Source organism: Mirounga leonina, unplaced genomic scaffold (genome assembly GCF_011800145.1).
Source record: "Mirounga leonina isolate KUSES-001 unplaced genomic scaffold, KU_Mleo_1.0 Mir_165, whole genome shotgun sequence".
Taxonomy (NCBI): Eukaryota; Metazoa; Chordata; class Mammalia; order Carnivora; family Phocidae; genus Mirounga; species Mirounga leonina.
The window spans coordinates 5,173,789-5,196,962 of record NW_023270415.1 but is presented as its reverse complement, the minus strand read 5'-3'; the positions used below and the strand labels follow the sequence as shown (position 1 = coordinate 5,196,962).

General features: G+C 37.4%; 1 protein-coding gene and 1 long non-coding RNA gene across 5 annotated transcripts in view; one reads left to right on the top strand and one right to left on the bottom strand.

The window, feature by feature from the left end:
- Positions 1-11,573: 11,573 nt before the first annotated feature.
- LOC118014815 lies at positions 11,574-15,191 on the bottom strand. The gene is made up of 2 exons (XR_004680386.1): positions 15,008-15,191; positions 11,574-11,716 (listed from the first exon to the last, which is right to left on the bottom strand). It is a non-coding gene; the product is annotated as an uncharacterized LOC118014815 (long non-coding RNA).
- A 284-nt stretch (positions 15,192-15,475) lies between these two features.
- The window catches only part of PCMTD1 (protein-L-isoaspartate (D-aspartate) O-methyltransferase domain containing 1), a 70,256-nt gene continuing 62,557 nt past the window's right edge, over positions 15,476-23,174 (top strand). For all 4 annotated transcript variants that reach the window (XR_004680385.1, XM_035011139.1, XM_035011140.1 and 1 more), the window contains exon 1: positions 15,476-15,597. The gene's annotated coding sequence lies outside the window, so the exon portion shown is untranslated. The remainder of the gene's footprint in view (positions 15,598-23,174) is intronic.

The following is a 23,174-nucleotide window of genomic DNA, read 5'->3' as shown; positions in this document are numbered from 1 at the left end:
ATAGACAAAACTGATATAGTGGACTGTGTCAAAATTAAAAACTTTTGCTCTGCAAAGCACCCTGTTAAAAGACGAAGAGACAAGTGACAGACTGGGAAAAATATTTGCAAACCACAATTTTGACAAAGGACTCACACTTAGGATATGTTAAAAACTCTCAAACATGACATTAAAAACACAAAAAATTCAATTAGAAAATGAGAAGAAGATATAAGACATTTTACTAAAGAGAGTATACTAATGGCAAGTAAGCACATAAAAAGATGTTCACGGTCACTATTATTAGAACAGCTAAAATTAAAAAAAAATAGCAACAATATGGAAGACTGGTGAGGATGTGGAGAATCTAGTTCTTGTGCACATGGCTTGTGAGACTGTAAAATGGTACAGCCATTGTGGAAAATAGTTTGGCAGACTCTTAAAAAAACTAAACATATACTTACCATATGACCTAGTAGTTGCACTTCTGGGTATTTATCCCAAAGAAATAAAAGCTTATGTTTGCAGAAAAACCTGTACACAATTGTTCACAGCAGTTTTATTTGTAATAGTCCCAAACTGGAAACCACAAAAGTGACCCTCAACAAGTGAGTGGTTCAATTAATTGTGGTGCATTTATACCACAGAATACTACTCAGAAATAAGAAGGAACAAACTACTGATACATGTAACAACTTAGGTAAATATCAAAGACATTATCTTGAGTAATAATAATGCCAATCACAAAATGTTATATATTGTGTGATTCCATTTCTGTAACTTTCTTTATATGACAAAATCAGACATGGAAAACAGATTAGTGGTTGTTAGAAGTTAGGGCAGGTGGGAAAGGGTGAGTGTGATTACAAAGGGGGAAGATAGGAGATCTTTGTGATGATAGAATAGTTTTATGTCTTGATTGCACTGGTGGTTACAGGAACCTACACATGTAATAAAATTACGTAGAGTTATACATACCGAAGCAATGTCAGCAAGATGGTAGATTAGGAGGTCCCATCCCCATTGTCTCCCCCCACAAAAACAATGGCTGAACAACTACCCATGGAAGATAATAACTTTGGGAAAGTTGCAGAGTGCCATTAAGAAACTGCAGCAACCCGCTGGAGCACAAAAACCAAGAATAGCTGCATAGAAAAGTATAGGAAGCATTTTATCTATGTCAACCTCATTATCTGGCCCAGTACAGTTTGGTGTGGAGAGGGATCCCCTTAGTTGCAACTTCCCTTGTGGTGGGAGGTGAGAGCAGGAGGACCCCAGCAGCCCTCACCACTGCAGCACACACTGTCTTTGCCAATGAGGACTCCCACAGTCTTTGCTGATGCCCACGAAGCTTCCTGAAGACCATGCTGCTGAGCACCACACTTCCCTAGCTGGAGCTGCCTCTGCACCCACTCCTCCCACCCAGCTGGAGCCAGCCCTGAGACCCTGTTGCCAGGGCTGGAGTTATTGCCGAACACACCTCCAGCCCTGGCGCAGTACACTTCCCCAGAAAACAGTGTCATCACAGGCCCCCCAGAGCAAGGACCCCTATAGACTCCCCTAGAAATGGCATTCCCACACATCCCTAGACTGATGCTGGACCTGTCACTGCTGTGTACCCTACCCAGCAGGTGATCTCATATCTACTACTGGTGAAGGTCTTTCCCTACCAAAGCCAATCCATAAAGTCTGCAAGAGGTGATTGTTCTTTCTTTTTTCTAAGATTTTATTTATTTATTTGAGAGAGAAAGAGAGAGAGAGCTTGAGCAGGGGGCAAAGGAGAAGCAAGCTCCCTGCTGAGCAGGGAGCCCGCTGTGGGGGCCTCCATCCCAAGACCCTGGGATCATGACCTGAGCTGAAGGCAGAAACTTAACCAACTGAGCCACCCAGGCACCCTGGTGATTTTTCTTTCAAATGCAGACACCAACAAGGCTACAAGGAACACCCCCCCCCCCCACACACACAATCAAAGAAACATGACACCACTGAAGAAACAATATATTTTTAGTAAACAACTCCAAAGAAAAGGAGATCTACAAATTTCCTGACAAAGAATTCAAAATAATTGCTTTAAAGATGCTCAGTGAGGGGCGCCTGGGTGGCTCGGTCATTAAGCGTCTGCCTTTGGCTTAGGTCATGAGCCCAGAGTGGGATCAAGCCCCGCATCGGGCTCCCTGCTCAGTGGGAAGCCTGCTTCTCCCTCTCCCACTCACCCTGCTTGTGTTCCCTCTCTTGCTGTGTCTCCCTCTGTCAAATAAATAAATTCTTAAAAAAAAAAAAAAAAGATGCTCAGTGAGCTACAAGAGACCACTTATTTGCTGGGATAGGACACTCCAAGAGAACACAGATAAACAATGAAATCATGAAAATAATACACAAACAAAATAGGAAGTTCAAAAAAGAGATAGAAATCATAAAAAAGAACCCAACAGAAATTTCTGGAGTTAATACAATGAATGAAATGAAAAATGCAATACAGAGCTTCAATAGCAGACATGATCAAGCAGAAGAGTCACACATGCATATTGTACAATGTCATGTTCCTGGTTTTGATATTATAAATGTGTAGGGTATTAAACCAAGTAAAAGGTACATGGGAACTCTCTGCACTACTTTTATAATTTCCTGTGAATCTATAATTATTTTAAAATAATCTCAAAGATAATGAACGGGACTAGAATCCAATAATCCAAAAGGGTGTGCTACACTTTTCTATGGAAGCATAAAATTTCTCTCAACGGTCAAAACAAATGGTTAATTTTCACAACAAATATGCTAGTAGAGCATTAACGCATGTATATGAATTAGCTTACGGTTTTTATTCCAGACTACTATTTATGCAATACAAATATATTCAGAGTATTTCTGTTTTATGACTTTTATTTTTTATTGTTACTGCTATCAGACTAAAAGGATCTTCATATTTGGGATATTGTTTTCTTGTCTACTGTTGATTCTCTTGTTTAGTGACAAACAAAACCTTAAGCTCTCTTATCTTTAAGAACTGGGACTAGGGCCCTCAGAGAGTCATTGTTATTAAGATTATGACTAAGCATGAAGGTAGTGGCAAGGGAACTTATCAATGTGAGAGTGTATTTTTTAGCTTCATAATACCAATAATAAACAGGCCCCTTAGCACTTGGTTTTTGTTTGAATATCTAACAGTGAGACTTTTCATACTCATATTTTGGTCTTTTCTTTGTGGAAATGGGAACATTACCCACTCCCTTACAGACAGACTGAGCTCTATGAAAAGTTCTGGCCAATGAGTTCGGGGCAGAAATGATGTGTGTCACTTCCAGGCTGGAACTACTTACTTATTTGCTGGCATAAGACACTCCAAGAGCTCTCTGTTCCTATTATAACAAATGTGGAAAACACGTGTTAATATGGTGGTGTCTGGAATACTGACCCTATCCATGGAAGACACTGCCTAAATTGTCACCTGATAAACTTCTGTTGTGCTATGCCACTGCAATTTTGTGTTGTTAGAACAGCATAATCTGGCCTATTGAGACTGATACAGTTGAATCACTTATATATCAGGAAGCCATATAATTTATCATTCAAACCTGGACACCTTTGAGAGTAAAAGGATACATTATTAATAATTACAACAGGACAACAGTCATAGATGAGGATTGTCCTGAGCAACCAGGATGTATGGTCACCTTAAATATGTAGTAAGTAAAAGCAAAGGTACTGAGAACAACTGACTGCCAGAGAGATCTCCAAGAATATTCTCTAGTGGCATGTTGGAACATAGTTAAAACCACAACAGATTGTACATGTTTTAGATCATAAAATAATATAGTCAAATTTTTTTCTAGTCAAATTAATTTTGAGTTTGTGCTCATAATCTATGGAACTAATGAAAAAATTTTAATTTGAATTACGTTTTCAGGTCTCCTATTCTTCAGGATTCTGGGTTCTTATAGACGGTCAAATCATTGAGGAGTCTTTGCGAGCCATGAGCCATCAGTTTATAGTGGTTACTGCCGAAATGCCCATTGTCCCAGCTGGCGTGGACCCTTTAGTTCTAGAGGCTCTACTGATTCCACCCTACCTTTGGGGCATGAGAAAAATGTGGTAAAACTGGAAACCCCAAGTCTAAAAATCCAGCCTCTCTAGATATACTGTGCATTTACTTTCTCTGAGGTTTTGCCTCCTGCTTGGGGAATTGCTTGGTAAACAGGTTTTTGTTTTGTTTTGCTGTTCCTTAGATCCAGGGTCATCTCTTTCATTCCCCTTCTGGGGAGGGCTCGGAGAGTTATTTTTGGGTAAGCAAGTCTGGTTGCTGCCTTGTCAATAACTTCACCTCTTCAATAAGAGAAAGAACCACATAACTTGGCTACCTGCTAAAACAGATTAAGAAAAAAGGAAAAATTATAGAACAAAAATATAAACAATTAGTTCAGAGATATATTTTATCTTTCAGTCTTTTAATTAGAAACTGAAGGAAGCTAAGAAAACAAAGTCCTCCTGACTATAACAATCTAGCAGTAGCTTACCACCGAAGCCAAAAATCCTCTATCATTGGTAGAATATATTTAATTCCTTTGTAATAATTTTAGATTTTAAGAGTTCTCTAAATAAAAACATTCCTGGAGGGAAATCAAGCTGATTTTATATATGAGGCATCTTGGTATGAATTTATCATATCATATGATCTTTCCAACATGGTTTTAGCTGAGTGCTGGGTCGAATAGGACACACTGTAGAGAAGCAGAGAAAAGGTTGGGTCATAGGACAATACAGATGGGCAAGGTATGGATGAGACTATAAAGGGATACCCACACAGCCTCAGGCAGAATGAGGGTACTGTTTCCTGAAACTGTGACACACTCTGCTCATGTTACACACTGATTTATAGCCAGTCCTGGCAGTAGAAGCAGTGGAAACAATGGGATCCAACCATTTGTGCTTTTTGGACTGCCTTTATCACTTAGCCATGACCTTCCAATTGGGCAACACTGAACACTTTTCCAGAATGTTTGGTGTTGACCAGACTCTTTAATGTCTTTTTGAAAGACACTGAATTTAAATTACATTCTGATTTATCCAGTATTTATTCAGCATCTAAAAGGAATGATGTTGATTATTTAGAACAAGGGATGGCTTTAGGATTTTTCATTTAAAGGATTTTGTTCTGTCCTAATAATGGATTTGTTGTCACAACCCCTATTTTTAATGTTATTTTTAGCAAACTATTCCATTTAGTGGGATTTAAAAAAATACTCTATTTGAAGACCAATTGGTTCTAGCCAATTCCTCAAAATTACGGTGTTTAACATTATCAACCTATTTAGAGCAGAAAGAATCTATAAATACTAGTTATCACTTCAGTGCCTGGACTCATTACTGTGGTTCAGTATCTGATCAAGTAAGTCAGGCTTCTGGCCAAGTAATTTATCATCTTCATTTCAGAATTCTAATGTCATAGCTTACACACACAGAGTAATTTCATAAATACTATCAATCACTAAGGCAAACTCTCAAATGGTTTGACCTAATAGCAATAGCTATGTATAGTATGATTTTTAGCTCTGATATAAGGCACTAGAATCAATTACACATAAATAAAAATGAATATGGCTCCCCATTGCCTGATGCATAAAATCTAATGACTACCAAAATCTACCAAAGTCTTAATCTACTTTTCTACACTTGGCTATTATCCCTTTTGCACTTTATATTCTAGCTAAATGAGTTTTATCTCCACTCTGAAAATGCACCATGAATTTTCTATTACAATGTTACACTTTTTTTTTAAAGATTTTATTTATTTTTGTGAGAGAGAGAGAACGAGCAGGGGGAGGGGCTGAGGGAGAGGGAGAAGCAGACTTCCTGCCAGCAGGGAGTCTGTTGCAGGGGCTCGATCCCAGGACCCTGGGATCATGACCTGAGCCAAAGGCAGACGCTTAACGACTAAGCCACCCAGGCACCCCTCCACGTTACTCTTTATGCTATTCCCTGTCCTAAAAATGACTGCTTTCATCAGCTTTGTAATGCAAAATTTCTATCTAAATTCTAGATCTTGATTAAAATTTGACTTCTGCCATGGAGACTTCTATGATGCAACAGCATCTTGTTAGTACCCTTTTTACCCAGGGTCCTGGGATCGAGCCCCTGCAAGAGGCTCCCTGCTGGTGGGAAGTCTGCTTCTCCCTCTCCCTCATGGGTCACTTTCTTCCTTGTATTATTTTAGTACAAGTTTATTAAGAAAGCAATTATGTCACATATTGTTGTGTATCTTCAGCACCTATCATAGTTTCCCAGAAAATGTTTGTTGATTTTTTAACAGATTATTCAAAAATTGAAAATTTAAATATAAATTTAAAAATATTTTTATCTGTAGTTTTGATGCATTTAGTTTATAAGCAGAATTTTTTTTTTAAGATTTTATTTATTTATTTTATTTATAGAGAGAGAGAGCAAGAGCAGGAACACAAGCAGGGGGAGTGGGAGAGGGAGAAGCAGGCTTCCCACTGAGCAGGGAGCCTGACGTGGGGCTCGATCCCAGGACCCTGGGATCATGACCTGAGCTAAAGGCAGACACTTAATGACTGAGCCACCCAGGCGCCCCTATAAGCAGAATTTTTAATGAAGGGAAAGTACCTATGTAGTTTAAAAACCGTAATAGTTTAGTTAAGGTTAAAGGCACTATTTACTTGACACAATAAATTAGAAATGTTTATTTTCATAAAAGAAAATTCCTTTTGTTGATAATTTTTATATTTCCTCTTATTGGAAAAATTTCCAATATCCTATTAATGTTAAATCTAGTATAATTGCCAAGTTGGTTAATACTCAATCCATCTGCAAAACATGAGGAGCTCACCAAATGGCTTCTTTTTTTTTTTTTTTTAAAGATTTTATTTATGTATTTGACACAGAGAGAGCACAAGCAAGGAGAGCGGCAGGCAGAGGGAGAGGGAGAAGCAGACTCCCTGCTAAGCAGGGAGCCGGATGCGGGGCTCGATCCCAGGACTCTGGGATCATGACCTGAGCCGAAGGCAGTGGCTTAACCAACTGAGCCACCCAGACACCCCTCACCAAATGTCTTCTAAGGTAATGTTCAGTTCTAAAAATTTTTATACTAGTATTCCATAATTTCAGTTTGTTTTACATACAGCTGCATTAAAATATGTGCTCAAGAAAGCAAGGGCCTTTGCGGGCATATTACCTGCTATATCTCCCATGCCCAGCATATCTTACATTCTAGTAAATATTTGTTGAATGAATGAGTTTGTCTTCCCTCCCCCAGAAGTTTACATATTATGGAAATTCCACTCAATACATTTTTTTGTGAAGCACCGATCATGAGCAGGACATTGTGCTAGGCCCTGGACCTCTATTAACCTTCTCACAATCTATTTGGAAAGGTCTGTCAACAAATTAAATATGAACACAGCTGTGAAAGGAGTTAAAAATAAGATAATATGGAAAAGGCAATACAAAAGGATAAGAAAGCAACTAATTTGGCCTATTATGAACTTTATTAAATAGAGAATGGGTGGGGGCGCCTAGGTGGCTCAGTCAGTTAAGCAGCTGCCTTCGGCTCAGGTCATGATCCTAGAATCCTGGGATCGAGTCCACATAGGGCTTACTGCTCAGCAGGGAGTCTGCTTCTCCCTCTCCCTCTGCCTCTACCCCTTCTTATGCTCTTTCTCTCACCTGCTCGCTCTCTCAAATAAATAAATAAAAAATCTTAAAAAAAATAGAGAATGGGAGTTATTAACAGTTTTTTTCTTTTTCTCCTCTCTTTGCTCCATTCTTCCTTTTTCTTCCCTCCTCCTTTCTCTGTCATCGTCCTTCTTAGGAGAAATGTAGTACTTTATTTATAGATTATAATTCTCATGGTACCAAGGAATAGGAAATATAGAAATGAATATACTTCCAGTATTTTTCTCCAATTCCTCAGTAAAAGATTGACCTTACCAAATTTGAAAGTTATATGCCATTATTCAAGTTTCTAATAGAAGTTTGTTTATATGCAGCTCTCTGGGATAAGCCTTGGTATAAAAACAAACAAACAACAACAAAAAAAACACCTAAAAATGGATCTGAACCCAGATCCAAGATGAGTTATATTTCTCTTTTCTTAAATATTAATGATCTCTGAAAATTGAATAATCTACTTTTTCTGTTTACTAGTGCTAGATATCCCTGAGAAAAGAGATAATGAAAACTTGGAAAAAGAAGAAGAGGTTGAAAGTTTTCATGGATACAGTCTCTTAAATGCTGTTTGTCAATAAAATAACATCCTCATTATATCTATTATTTTAGTAGTGTAACATATATACTTACAATATATAGTTAGCAAATTAGGGCAATCCCTTCCTTAAATTGTAATTCTAATGAAAAGGAAAACCATATATTCATATTTGAGTTCCAGAAAACAGACTGTTTTCAAGAAACAATGTAAATTTCATCATAAAGAAATGTTTTAACTTGTACTTTTAAGCTATTACAGAGAGAGGCAAAATCCGATATGTGCAGGGAAGACAAATTCCAGGGCAAGAGAAAAAACAGGCAAAGATAGCTATATACTCAATATACAATTATTTCAATTGTTTAAGATGAAGCAATAGAAGTTCTTTTGTCCCATTTAAAAGCAACAAAAAACACATTCTTCTCAAGTGCACATGGAACATTTTCCAAGATGGATCATATGTTAGGCCACAAAACAAGTCTTAATAAGTTTAAGAGGATTGAAATAATATCAAATACCTTTTCTAACCACAATGATATGAGACTAGAAATTAATTACCTAAAGAAAACAGGAAAATTCACAAATATGTGCAGATTAAAACAACATGCTACCAAACAACCAATGGGTCAAAGAATAAATAAAAAAATACCTTGAGACAAACGAAAATAGAAATGTAACATACCAACATTTATAGAACACAGCAAAAGCAGTTCTAGAAGGGAGTTCATAGCAATAAATGCCTACCTCAAAAAACAAGAAAAGCCTTAAATAAACAACTTAAGTGCTCTAATTATCCAGAAGGAACAACAACAACAACAAAGAACAAAAGAAGCCCCAAATTAATAAGAAGTAAGGAAGTAACAAAGAGAAAAAATAAATGAATAAAGACTAAACAAATAATAGAAAAGATCAATGAAACTAAGAGCTGGTTCTTTGTAAAGATAAACAAAATTGACAAACCTTTAGCTAAGCTCACCAAGGAAAAAAGAGAAAGGGCTCAAATAAAATAAAATCAGAAATGAAAGAGAAGATGTTACAACTGATAGCACAGTTATGCAAAGTATCATAACAGACTACAATAAATGTATGTATGCTCACAAACTTAACAACCTAGAAGAAATGGATACATTTCCAGAAAAATATACCTAGCAAGATTGATCATGATGAAATAGAAAATTTGAACAGATCAATTACTAGTAAGGAGATTGTATCAGTAATCAAAAACCTCCCAACAAACAAAAGCTTTATTGGTGAATTCTACCAAACCTTCAAAAAAGAATACCAATCCTCAAACTCTTCCAGAAAATAGTTGAGGAGGGAACTCTTCCAAACTCATTTTACAAGGCCAGCATTACCCCGATACCAAAACCAAACAAGGATACCATAACAAAAGAAAATTACAGGCCAATATTCTTGATGAACACAGATATAAAATCTTCTACAAAATATTAGCAAATTGAATCCAACGATATGTTAAAAGAATCATACACCATGATCAAGTAGATGTATTCCAGGGATGCAAGGATGGATAAACATCCACAAATCAGTCAATGTGATATACCACATTAACAAAATGAAGGATAAAAAAAATCATATGATCTGAATAGATGCAGAAAAAGCATTTGACAAAATTCAATGTCCATTTATGATAAAGACTCTCAACAAAGCAGGTATAAGGGAATGTACCTGAACATAATAAACACCATTTATGACAAGCCCACAAGTAATACCATACTCAATAATGAAAAGTTGAGAGCTTTTCCTCTAAGTTCAGGAACAAAACAGGATGCTTACTCTTGCTGCTTTATTCAGCACAGTACTGGACGTCCTAGTCAGAGCTATTAGCCAAGAAAAAGAAATAAAAGGCTTTCAAAATGGCAAAGAAGAAGAAATGCTGTCACTATTTGCAAATGACATATTATTTACAGAAAATGCTAAGGACTCCATCAAAAAATATTAGAATAAATTAGAATAAATTAGAATAAATTAATTCAGTCAAGTTGCAAAATACAGAGTGTTAAACACCAAATTCTGTTAATGAACTATTCTGATATTGAACTATTGAAAAGGGAAATTAAGAAAAAATCCATTTACAATTGCATCAAGAAGAATAAAATACCTAGGAATAAATTTAACCAAGGAGGCAAAAGATCTGTATATTGAAAACTATGTGACATTAATGAAATAAATTGAAAAGATACAAATAAATGGAAAGATATTCCATGCTCATGGATTCAAAGAATATTGTTAAAATGCCCGTACTACCCAAAGCAATATATGAATTCAATGCAATCCCTATCAAAATTCCAATAGCATTTTTCATAGAAATAGAACGAACAATCCTAAAATTTGTGTAGAACCATAAAAGATCCCAAATAGCTAAGGCAAATTTGATAAAGAACAAACTGGAGGCCTCACACTCCCAGACTTCAAACTATATTACAAAGCTATAGTAATTAAAAAAGTATGGTATTAGCATAACAACTGATACATAGATCAACAGAACAGAATAGAGAGCCCAGAAAAAACCTTACCCATACATGGTCAATTAATTTATGATAAAAAAAGAAAGAATATACAATGGGGAAAGGACAATATCTTCAATAAATGGTGTTGGCAAAATGGGCAGCCACATACATTAGATGAAATTGAACCATTATCTCCCATCATACACAAAAATGAACTCAAATGAATTAGACTTGAACATAAGACATGACACCATAAAACCTCTAGAAAGAAATATAGGTGGTAACCTTCTTGACAGAGGTCTTAGCAGTGATATTTGAATCTGAGATCAAAAGCACAAACAACAAAAGGAAAAATAAACTAGTGGGACTATATCAAATTAGAAAGCTTCTGCAAAGCTTTCTATTGGATATAGTCTGAACAAAGAGGTTTCATTTTTTTTTTTAAAGATTTTATTTATTTATTTGACAGAGAGAGACACACAGCGAGAGAGGGAACACAAGCAGGGGAGTGTGGGAGAGGGAGAAACAGGCTTCCCGTGGAGCAGGGAGCCCGATGCGGGGCTTGATCCCAGGACCCTGGGATCATGACCTGAGCCAGAGGCAGACGCTTAACGACTAAGCCACCCAGGCGCCCATGAGGTTTCATTTTTGATATTAAATAGGGCAGGAATTCCTCAAGTATCCACTTGAAGAACAGGATCAAATGACTTTGGGAAAGTACAGTTTTATTTTTAGTATTTTAATGTTTAGTGAATTTAGTGAATTTGAGCAACTTTTCTGCTTTTCAGTATTTTGCTTTGAATACTTTTGGTGGAGGGAGGTGGTTGGACGTGACAAGGCATGTATATTTACATTTTTTGTTTGGTCTCATAGGAGTTATATTCTTTAATGTTCCAGTTTTTTTTTTTTTAAAGATTCTCATTATAACTTTATATAAGCTTTATCACAGCTTTTTAAAACACATTTGGAAATTTCAGAAAATATAAAATAGCTTGGAAAGGCTGGGAAAATATTGGAGTCTACTGATCCACTTGGCATTCTGGCTAGGTAGTTCCTGAGGGGAAAGAAAAGAAAATAAACAGTTACCAAACATTAAGGCCCACTAAAGCAGCAGGGGTGCACAATTCTGGGCAACTTTCCAGTATAGAAAGGATTGCCTGGGTTGTCTTTTCAGTCACATTCAGAATCACAAATACCATCTTTACATGTGAACACTGACAGCAACAAAACATTCTATTGTGGCTTGAAGGATTGAGAAAGTCTCATAAAGGAAAAAAATTTGGGGGTGGGTCCATGAGCAATGAGTTAAATTGCCTTAGAAGGGGATAACACAGACATTGGGAATACCAGGAATGGAGTATTTTCACCAAAAGCAGCCTATTTTTTACCCAATTTCGTATCTAAGAACTATATGTATTTTAGAAAAAAATAATGTACTGAGAATGTACATTTTGCGGTTAGAACCAATGGTTCTCAAATTTTAGCATTTATCAAAATCGCCTGGAGGATTTGTTAAATTGGGGTAGGACACCATGAATTTGCACCTCTAGTAAGTTCCCTTATGATTTTATGCCTCTGATCACAGACCACATTTTGAGAGCCACTGGTTTAAAGTCTTTTTCATTTTTCTCTAGAGACTAGCTACTTTAATGCTGTCATAGAGCTCTTGATCCTCAATTTTGACTATAATGTTGCTTAATATGTGAAGTAATCATAAGTGGAATTCCATAAAAGTGGAATACAATTCCAGGGAGAGATCTTGTAATTAAAAAAAAGTGCTAATGGCTATAGACAAAGGTTGGACATTAGGAGATTCCATCTGTCAGCTCAAAGACTGCTTTGTATTTCCTCAGTTTGTAAACTACATAGATATTACTTCTCTGGAATGTAGGGTCTTAAGCTTCCTCCTTCATTTTCAAATTCCAGTTCTACTTTAGAAAACATTATCCTCTTCCCAACAAACTACATTTATGTTTCTTAAAATCAGTAAGGAAGTGTTAATATGTTTTGTTTTTCAAACAGAGAAAAAGAAGCACCATGAAACTAAACCTCTTTAGAGAGCAAATATTTGTTTTTATTGTTTTTTTGGGGGGGGGGGCAGGAGGTGATGCATTTGTAACTATACTGAAAATAGTACAAGGAAATAAAATTGTAGAACAAAACAGTTCCATATTTAGTAGGATTTAGTTCTGGGTTTTCCCCAGACACTGCAGGTCAAATGAAAGATATAAGCAAATTTTTTCAGGCCTCACAGGACAGACTTGGCACTATAAACCAAAACCAAGGCCTATTATGCAACACAGGTATTTGCAAATAACTAGATGATTTATTAATCTGGGCAACAAGGGAGACCTCAAATTCTGAAACTCTGCCATGCCTGTGGGAAATGTGAACTCCTAGGATGGTGACAGTAGTTTGTATGCTGAGTTAGATTTAATTTAATAAACATTTGTTGAATGTCTTATGCATTCAAGTAACAGAACATTTCTGACAATATAAGGTTCCTGCCTACCCAGTACTCTGTATTCACAAGTATTCACTTTGGGTATTTTCTGCTTCAAGTTAAAATTGGAACAACCTGGTTTGGAGAATTAAGTTATAGCAAGTGTTACTTTTCTGTTGCAAGACCAGACTTGCTGCAACAGTAGACCAAGACCTCCAGAATAAATTGTCTTTGGGTTATCTAAATTAATCCCAGGCTAAATAAATCTCTAAATAATTCTACATGATGGAATAATTTAAAATTTAAATTACCCATTTAACAAATGCAGAGTACCAACATTGAAGCAGATTTTGTACTAGTCACTGGAAAGCAATAGTGAACACAGTGGGCATATGCCCAGACTCTGTGGATTATAAATTAGTAGGAAGACACACATTCACCAGAAGTAAATTATATATGAAACGTGCTAAACAGAGGCATAATCAGAAATGATCTGAATGGTGGAGATGGGGGGGGGGGCACCATGAGACGTGTGCACCACAAAAAGATGTATTGATGGCTTATTTGCTGTTCAACTACTCACCCACAAGAATAGCACTTAGTCCTGTTTATTAACAAAGTACTTACTAGTAGTCTTATTAAAAATAACCTGTGGTCAACTTTAATAGAGTGAATTAGAGAAAAAAGGTCTACAACTCCCGAAAAATTCCTACAGCAGAATGGAGAAAACAAATACCCATGTGGAGAAAAAACAGGGGAAAGGCAGTAGCAGTTGTTTAAAGATTTTAACTATTTTCCTAACTTAATCATTCCTACTTAATTTGCTTATGGTAAGATATTTTCATGTGCTAAAATTTCTGCTTGGAATAGCAGAAAGCTAATCCTGTAAAACCGTTATATGATCCCACCGCAGTTAGAGAAGTGCCCTGGAACCAGGCCAAGGGCCAAAAAATCTGTGACCAAGGGCTCTAATCCAGAAGGCAAGTGAATAGAGATTTTGCAGTTAGGAGCAAAATGTACACTGTATTTGCATTCTTATTAAATAAAAAAAAGTTCATTAAAATCACACAAAGTTGTTGGATTGCTGGCAGACCACCTTAGCAGCAACTTTCCTCGTTTGCAAAGTTCCTACTTCGCGATTTCAGCTTTGACCTTGACTGCATGTTCTTCTTTTATGAATATATTATCTAACCACTTTTGCACACAATCAGCTATGGTGGGAAATAGTAACCTGGGCATCAAAGATGTTTTAAGTCTAATTTACCATAGGTTACCTTTAAAGGTAGGTAGCCTACAACCACTAACACGTCTGAAAATCAAAACCGAATAGAATTCAAACAAAGCAAACCTACTAGTGGGCTGGAGTGGCACACACTCTGAAAGATTTGAGTAAGAAAGTAGAACACTGGCACAAAAATTACCGTACTTACGAGAAGACATACTGCATTTTAGGCATGCTAAAACCCCACTGAAAAGTGTGACTATCTTGTTTACCGCCTAGGTTCGTGGGGCAACATTTTCTCAGCTCTTCAGACCCTGGTCTCCTTTCCCTTCCTCAATTTGCTAATCCCCCTCTCAAAACCCTTTCTCTCTGGTAATGGGCTATGGGATGCTTAGGCAAGCCGCGAGAAACTTGCTTGGCACACATCTTCACCGGTTCTAGGTACTCAATTTGTTGAGTATTGAACGCATGTTAGTTACGGTAACAGGATCAACTCCCGAGCCAGGGCGAGAACGCAGGGAAATGCGAGGGCTCAGACGGCGGAAGCGTTAACACCGGGAGACGGGGAAACTTCTAGATGCTAAGCGGACACTTTACAGTGGCACAATCTTGTGAAAAACGGTTGTTGGCTCTTCAGATAAATTGGTGAGCACTTTCCACAAAAGTCTCTGTATAGTTACCCCGCGGGGAAGCACCCTCGAAGATGCTCCGACACCTAGACGGCCTGTTCCAAATCACCGCGGAACAGAACGGCCTCCTCGGGGTGAGACCTCCACCCTCAAATCCATCTCCGCCACCGGCGACCGCCTCTCAGCAGCTATTCTGTCCCTCAGCGTCCTAAAGCGGGGAAGGGGGCGGGGAGGTTGAGGCCCTGTTCTCGCGGGATCTCTCCCAACAGGGTCCGTCCCCAGGTATCCTCAAGACCTCGCGTTGTTTGGGTGTGGGGGCGGAGCGATCCCTGTGTGGGGCGGAGCCGGATGGGGGCGTCCCCCAAGTCTTGTTGACTCCGGCGTCCTCCCAGAGCGGTCCTTGCGCCCGCTGTCTTCTGCGCATGCCCAGGTTCCCGACGACTCCCGAGGCCGCGACTGTCGGGCTTCCCCAGCCGCGGGTCCGGGCCCCGCCCTCCTCCAGGCAGCGGCGGCGGCGGCGGCGGTGCTGGCGGCTGTGTTGTTCTGGCGGTGGGGGCGGAGGGCTGCCGTGCAGCCCGCCAAGTCCTAGTGCCTGACCGTGCGCGTCGCTGCGGCGGGCCGGACGGACAGCCTCGCCGCAGGTAACGCCGCTGCCTGTGGACTCGGGGTCGTGCGGGTTGGCGTGTCTCGCGTGCTGGGGTCAGGCTGGGGGGTTCGGGGAGGTCGGGAGCTGGGGAGTGGAGAGAGGCTGGGGATTTTGAAGAGGGCCGTGAGGTTGGGGGCCGGGGTCCGAAGGGCTAAGGGGCTGGGAGTGGAGGGTGGTCGAGGGACTCTGGAGGGGCGAAGGTGTGGGAGGTCGGGGCGGACGGTCCTTGGTCTCTGACTTGGGTTCGGGGTCCAGGACTCCCCGACGCTGCGGTCCGAAGACACCCACGGGCCCCTTAGGGCCTTTTCAGTTCCACCCCGTGACTTTCTGTTGTTGTTTTGATTTTGAAGGAAGAGAATCCAGCCTACGTAGGCTCGGGGAAGCCTTGGGGGTTGAGGCTGGGAAGGGATTTACGAGGCTAGAGCAGGCGCTAACATTTTCTTACTGTTTTTTTTTTTGTTTGAGCGTTTACTACTGTTTAAGTGTGGTACCCGTCCTTAGGGCATTTCAAGTAGAGAGGACCCACGAGTAGAACCAGCGGGAGTAATTTTGCAAGTCCAAGATTTTTCTTTTTTAACTTCCAGTACTGTGTTTTTGTGTGTCTTCTTTTTTAAAACTGGGAAACTATGTTTTTAAAAATTACACAGTAGAAGAATTTGGATACGGAGGAGAAAGTATAGTTCTACCAATGGGTATTTTCTCCCAGTTTTTTTTTTAATTACAAAAGTACTACGTGCTCTTTAAGAAAAAAATTAAGCAGCTAAACAATGAAGACGTCTGCTCCTTACCCCCCGCCCTCCATTTTTCCTCTCTTACTACCCAGGGTAACTAGTCTACAAGTGTGGTATTTAGCCATTCACGATTTTTCTATTCGTGTAAGTATGTGTTAAAAACAAAATTGGGATCATATATAGTATATACTTTTTATTGGCCAAGGATACTCACAGATATTCATCCATTTTATTACATACCTCATTCTTTTTAAAAGCTACATAAACTGTTTTTTTTATTGCTGAACATTGTCTCCAGTTTTTCTATAATCTTTTATTAAATAGCTTTTAAAAAGGGCTACAAGCTATTATTTTGAAACATAATTTGGCAAAACTTTCAGGTTGTCTAAGGCCAGATGGGGATACTTAGGTATTAGGCAAGTTAAGTAATATGTTTACACAGAGCTTATGGTAGCTTACAGGAGGCTTGGATGACTTCATAAAGCAGCTTACCAAAATAGTTTATTTTTTGTTTTTTGGTAAGTGCATTTTTCAAGTTAAATTTAAGTTCTGTATGGTCAGTTGAAAACAAATTCAGTTCCTTAAACATGAACCTGCTCATGTCGGAAGATAAGGTAAAAGGTAGCCAGTGGCCTAAACCAAACCTCAAAACAGCTAGGAACTAAATATTTTGATAGTGGACCATAGGGAGTAAGCTGTAAGTAAAAGGGTGATATTACACTGCTTACTATTAAGTAAGACAGAAAGCTAGGAAATCCCTATTACATTTTGTATGTTTGTGTGCAGAATAGCTGGAGGCTTTGTTGATCTGATCAGTGTCATATATTTATTAAAAATGTACTGTGTGTTCATCTTCTTGCTAGCTTCCAGGGAAAATGTAGAACTGAGTAAGATAATCACAAAGAGGTCTGGTTCTAAGCATATGTATATATATACATATATATATATATATATATAGTCTGAAATCTTAGGTCCAGTTGTGTAATTATTTGGGGAGCCATGTTTAAAAGTAACCACAGTATCTATGGCATTTTAGTTATAGTTGCTGCTAATAATATGCTTTTTCTTATTTATCTCTAACAACATAGGTGGCATTCTCCCCATTCTAAAGATTAATAAACAGAGGCTCTGAAAGATTAATTCAACTGCTCAAGATCTAATCACCTTTTTAGTGGTGGTGACTGCATTAGACTCAGGCTTAAGCTAAGAACCTGGGTTTTCTGCTCTGCCATGCTGCCTTTCATTAATGAAAACTACCTTATAAAATTGTTGATCTTAGGGTTTTTTCCCTCTTTTTTGGCTTGGAGATGTTCCTTACAAAATAGAGACTTGAATATAATCATGCGCTGAAAAATAGTCTAAAGGATAAATAGTATGAAACTGTGGTATTGTTTTAGATGAGGTTTCTGTGCTGTATTATTAAAATACTCCTTGAGCTGGTGCCATTAACCAAGAAGAAGGGGGATTGTGTTAGTCACTCTATTTGATGCCATGGTAAATTTGGATATTACAGTAAACTGTAGCTCTTACAGGCACTTTTATTCCTTACAAACTTGGATGGATAATCTCATTTCATTTAACATTTTTATGAACCCAGTTGCACTCTAGGAAACTAATGTAATAAAAAGAATAAAAAGAGGGCCCTAAAAAGATTAAAGTGTGTTTATTTCATTTTTAGTATTTTGTAGTCTCTTAAAAATACATCATGACAATTTAATAAAGTATAGTTCCTAATATGGTATATTAATCTGTTTTGGGTTCCCAGCATATGTGACAGTTGTGTATTTTAAAGAAATAGGGCAAATGCTGAAGTTAATAAGTATGATCAGTTGTAATATGTATTTGAGAAGATATCTACATATAGGAAAATATTTGAGCTTTTATTTCTTGGCAATTGTTAAGGATAGTAATTGGATTCATATCTAAATGGCGTATCTGCTCTCGATGATCTCTTGGACAACTTAACATTGAATGTGGGTGGGTTTTATATTTGTGGGATACAAAAATGTTTCCGCACCAGAAAGAAGTCTTTAGAGTATGTTAAGATCTATTGACTTTTCAGCTGTTGAAGGGTGGGGAATCCAACACTGTGTGTGTGTATTTTCAAAAATTAATAAGAGATCTTATTGCTGATGGATAGAAATAGAAAGTTTATTTTGCAGTTTTGCCTGAAAGTCTCTTTTGGGGACCTATATTCATATGTAGCCAAAAATCAAGAAACTATGTAGGTCCTATTAATGATAACAAAAGAAGCATTAGGTAGGATCCAGAGTTTAAAATCTAGTTAGGTTTTAAAAACTAGCTGTTTAAAACAACTACTGTGGAATTGCAGAGAGGACTGTTGTTCCCTGATGGTTCTGTTTCTAGGAAGAAACTAGTTAAGGTGAAAGGAAAGCCAAAATAGAAGGGAGAAAACCTGAGAATTGGCTGTCTTAAGTAGAGGGAGAGGGGGTTTCCTCAAATAGTAGATAATCAGAGTCAAATGTGTGGATGGATGTCAAGGAAGATGAGGACTTACACACTTTGAACTTTGAGACACTGGAAAAATATCTAATTATAATTGTGTTAGTTGTGTCCTGCTTGGGGTTGAGTCGGAATAATTAACACTTTTCAGTAACTTGCAGGCTCTTAAAAACCTATAATAATCACATCATCATAAGTCTGTTTATAATCTAAGTTATTATGAGCATCTGAAGAGCCATGGAATATAAAGTTCTAGCAAGGCCTTGTCTTCTCTAACTTGCACAAGCCAGCACCTCAGACTTCTACCTTGTTGTGGCTTTGTTCATTTTCTCATCTCGCTTATATACAACTGTTACTTTAGATTGAGTTCACACTTCTTTTTAGAGTTTTATTTTCTCCTTTCTAGTCCTATGCACACCCATAGTTTCCACTGTTCATTCCCTCCCCTGCTGAAGCTCCAGTTCTGCATCACCAGCCTTATTGTCTTTCCTGGCCTTCAGACTTGCCTTCTGTTGTTCTCCTTGATAAACTCTGTAAGTAACTGTCATTTTGTAATCTTGAATTAAACTGTTTCCTCCGCAATTTAATTCTTCCCTCATTTTCCTGTTTATATTAATGATCTTAACATTCTCTTAGTCATCTAGGCTTAAAATCAAAGGTCACCTTTGATTCGTCACTCTCCCCCTTCTCAGAAATTCTTTGTCATTTTATTGCATTATGGTTCAGGAATCAGGTTCTCCTGCTGCTTTTTCATTTTCCCAGCAACAAAATACTTTTAATCCCTTTGCCTCAACTGCCATTAATAAGACATTCCTAATCTCTGGGTTTTGCCATTCATCATGCATACTGCTATCAAATTAATTGTCCTAAAGATAGTCTTGATCATATTTTCCCTGCCTGACAGAAGCAAACAGAACAAAAAACCGTTTATTGAATGTTTCTTTTGTCAGCCTTTGTGCTGAATGATTTGTTCTCATTTGGTCCTCAAAATAGTTTTATATTGTAGACACTATTTTCCCACTCTACAGATGAAAAAACTGAGACTTCATGAGCCCAGAAGGTTTCTAGTAGGTAGAAGAGCTGGAATTTGAATCCCAAACACGTCTTCCAAGTCTGTGTTCTTGACCACCATGCCTCCACTGAGTGGCTCCTGATCAACTCTAGAATGAAGTCCTTTTCGTCAGTGTTGCCTTTCAGAACTCCATTATTTAGCCTCAGTGCTCTTTCTCAAATTTAATTCTTGTTTTATTCAAACTTGTGTTTACATTCTTTCTGGAACAGAAGGAATGTAAACTCTTGGTTTCTTATGCATCTCCACTTGGAATTTTCTCCCTTTCCTATCTCTGCCTTCTGAAGTCCTTTAAATAAAAGGCTAGCTTATACACAGTATTTCCCTAGAGCCCCTTCTTTTCCATTTTCATAGTGGTAAGAGCTACTCTTATTTGTGCAGTTGCTTAACCTCTTGATGATAACTTTCTATTCTGAATTTGTTTTTGAGTGCTCTAACAGTAATTGAATTATAAAATGCCTGAAAGCAGAAACCATGTCTTATTGTTGTATCTCCCAATGGATGCTCAGGAAATAATACGTGAATGAATATGAAAATGATCACTAGTCAAGTGCTCCTTTAATGGCATCTAAGTAGTATTTGATTTTAGTTGCTAGGTGAGACATACGGTAGTTCACTGAAGTTTTTAATTGTGTGTGTATGTAACAAAACCAGGTTGTCTTGTTGTAGGCTATCAAATGAGTTCTTTATTTTCAGGTTGATTACTAGGTAATTATGATAAGTTGTTTATTTTAAGAAATGCTGTTTTGTTTTTCTATATGCACGTGTCTGTGTTATTGATTCTACATTTTCAAATGAACTGCAATGTTATCATAATTCTTTGGCCTCGGTTTCTTCTATGCTTATATGGATATGAAAGAATAAAACTTTCCCTATACTGCAGTGTTATTTTCTGCCTTTTGGTGATATCAAGAATATCCAACTATGTGATTAGCGGAAATGCCCTCACACAAATTACACATAACTCTTTGCTTCCCAAAGAGTTCATGTGAAATTTCAGACAGTTGAATCCATCAAGGTTAATGGTTACCATGCAGAGTTTACAGTTTTATATTTCTCTTATGTCTGTCTTTGCATCCTATATTGTGTTACAGTTTAGCAGCTTAATAAGTAATTATTGCTTTATTAAATAAAAATAATGCTGTTAGAAATTAATAAGGTAGGATATCTTGTTGATGGTATTGGGGCAGACATTTGGGGTTTCTTTTGGAATGCTAAAATGCTTGATTATAAAGGACTGAGGTTGATTCTCAAGGTAATTTGTCAGTTTACCTGCTCTCAACTTTGATGTATTAACAGCAGTCACAAATACTCTGAAGATAAAAGTTTTAAGCAAGTTTAAAATAATTTATTGATTTTAAAATTAGGTAATATAGTCACATGGTTCAAATTTTAAACATACAAAAAGTTTTATAAACTGGAAATGTCTCTTCCTCAGCCACCTACTTTCCCCACTGGGAGGTATCCATTCATCTCTGGAATGATATAAAAGAAATTATTAGTTTATTGTATGCAAGTAAATATGAATAAATACTTTTTCTTTCTGCTTACGTAAAGATGAGGTACATTGCACACAGTTTTTCCCTTGCATTTTTTCACTTGATTTATCACTAATATTCCATGTTAGATGAAAAACTTAACTCTTCAAAAAAATTTTTTTGCAGCCTCAAAGTATTTGCTGTATATAACTTACATACATAGATTGTATATATACTAATTTAACCGTATTTTCTATTGGTGGGCATTTAGATGGTTTTCAGTTTTTTACTGTTCTATCCATTGAAGCAACACTTTGAAGGAAGAGAAATAAAAAGTAGCAGCTCTTTCCCTATAGGGGAAAATAAAGCTTGAAAGCTGAAATGGATGTTTCATGGTGGATAATAAAATGGATATCTTTTCTGGCCTGGATGATTAATAGCTAAGTGAATGGAGAGAAGGCAGAAATGGAGAATCATGCAAAAATGCTTGCTAAAATTCATCCTTGACTGTTGAATTGGCAGATCAGTGATGGCAGTGCTGATGGGTAGCTCCCGTGACCAGTTGGCTGATCTGGACAAAGGTCAGCCTTGGACGTGTTTAGAAGTTTGGTGCTGAGAAGTAATCCTTGATATCTGAAGACTGGTCCCTGGGACTTTGGCCTCTAACAATATATTTAATAAATCTGTTCAGGGAATGAACTAAATTTCCTCTATCATCTAGAAGGAAATATCATGGCCTCCAATGCAATATATTTTATGTGGTCATTGATTTTTTTATTGTATTATTGTATGTTCAAAGATAAGATTTGAATTACTAAAATGCATGAAATTAAAAGAAAATTTCCTTCTTCAGCAAGTCTCCCTATCCACATCTGTTCCTCAGGGGTTGCTTGGGTAATAGTTTTTTAATAGTATAGTGTGAATCCTTTCAGACTTTTACATATAAACAGAAATAACATTCATGCCTTTTAAGAATGTCATTGGGAATCCTGTTGAGTAAGAATGATGGAAGTCAGAATTGAATGGAATAACAAGTGAATAATGTGATGAGAGGATACAAGGTAAATAGCGAATACCCTTTGATTTTCTCAGACCAAGGGTGCTATAAATACAGAGTATTGTTGTGTAAAGTGTAGTAGCTTTTGAGGTTTTGTAGCTGCTCTATCAGGTTACTCCTGACAAGTCATTTAAGGTTGTGCAACCTGTGCCTTTTTTTTTTTTTCTTAAGTAGTACCATATGGCTTACTGAATAGTCAAGTGTTTTCTTTGTCATTTTTCAGTCATTCTGTCCTAAATATGTGATTTGAGTATTTTTCTGATCAGCATGAAAAAATTAGTTTTTAGATGTTTGATATGTCATTTCCTTTTATGATGGTACTGTATATACTTTAGGTGGTACTTTGTATAGTTTAGATTTTTTTGAACAGTGGTTCATTTGTACCTGTGATTCTGTACACCTATGATTCACTTTTGGTTACTTAACTTGCATGTTACTAGTCACTGTAGAAATGATAAGTAAAAGATTATTTGTTTTTGCTTTTTTTCCTTCATACAATAACAGTAGGAATTCACTATAGAAAAACTAGAAAATATGGATAAAAACGCAAAGGATTGTCAGGAATGTTACCACCCAGGGATGGTATATCCTGTAGTTAATTCTGAGAGACTTCTGTGTCTTGCTTCCCTGTATATCTGTTAGTACTCTTTGTTGTGTAGAGCATTATTAAAATCAAGTCCTTTTCCTAAATGTCTTAATTTTTTTGACTAGTGTGTCTTTCCATTCATTTTTAGTGATGCACTGAAAACACTGACCTGCAGGGCAATCTATTTT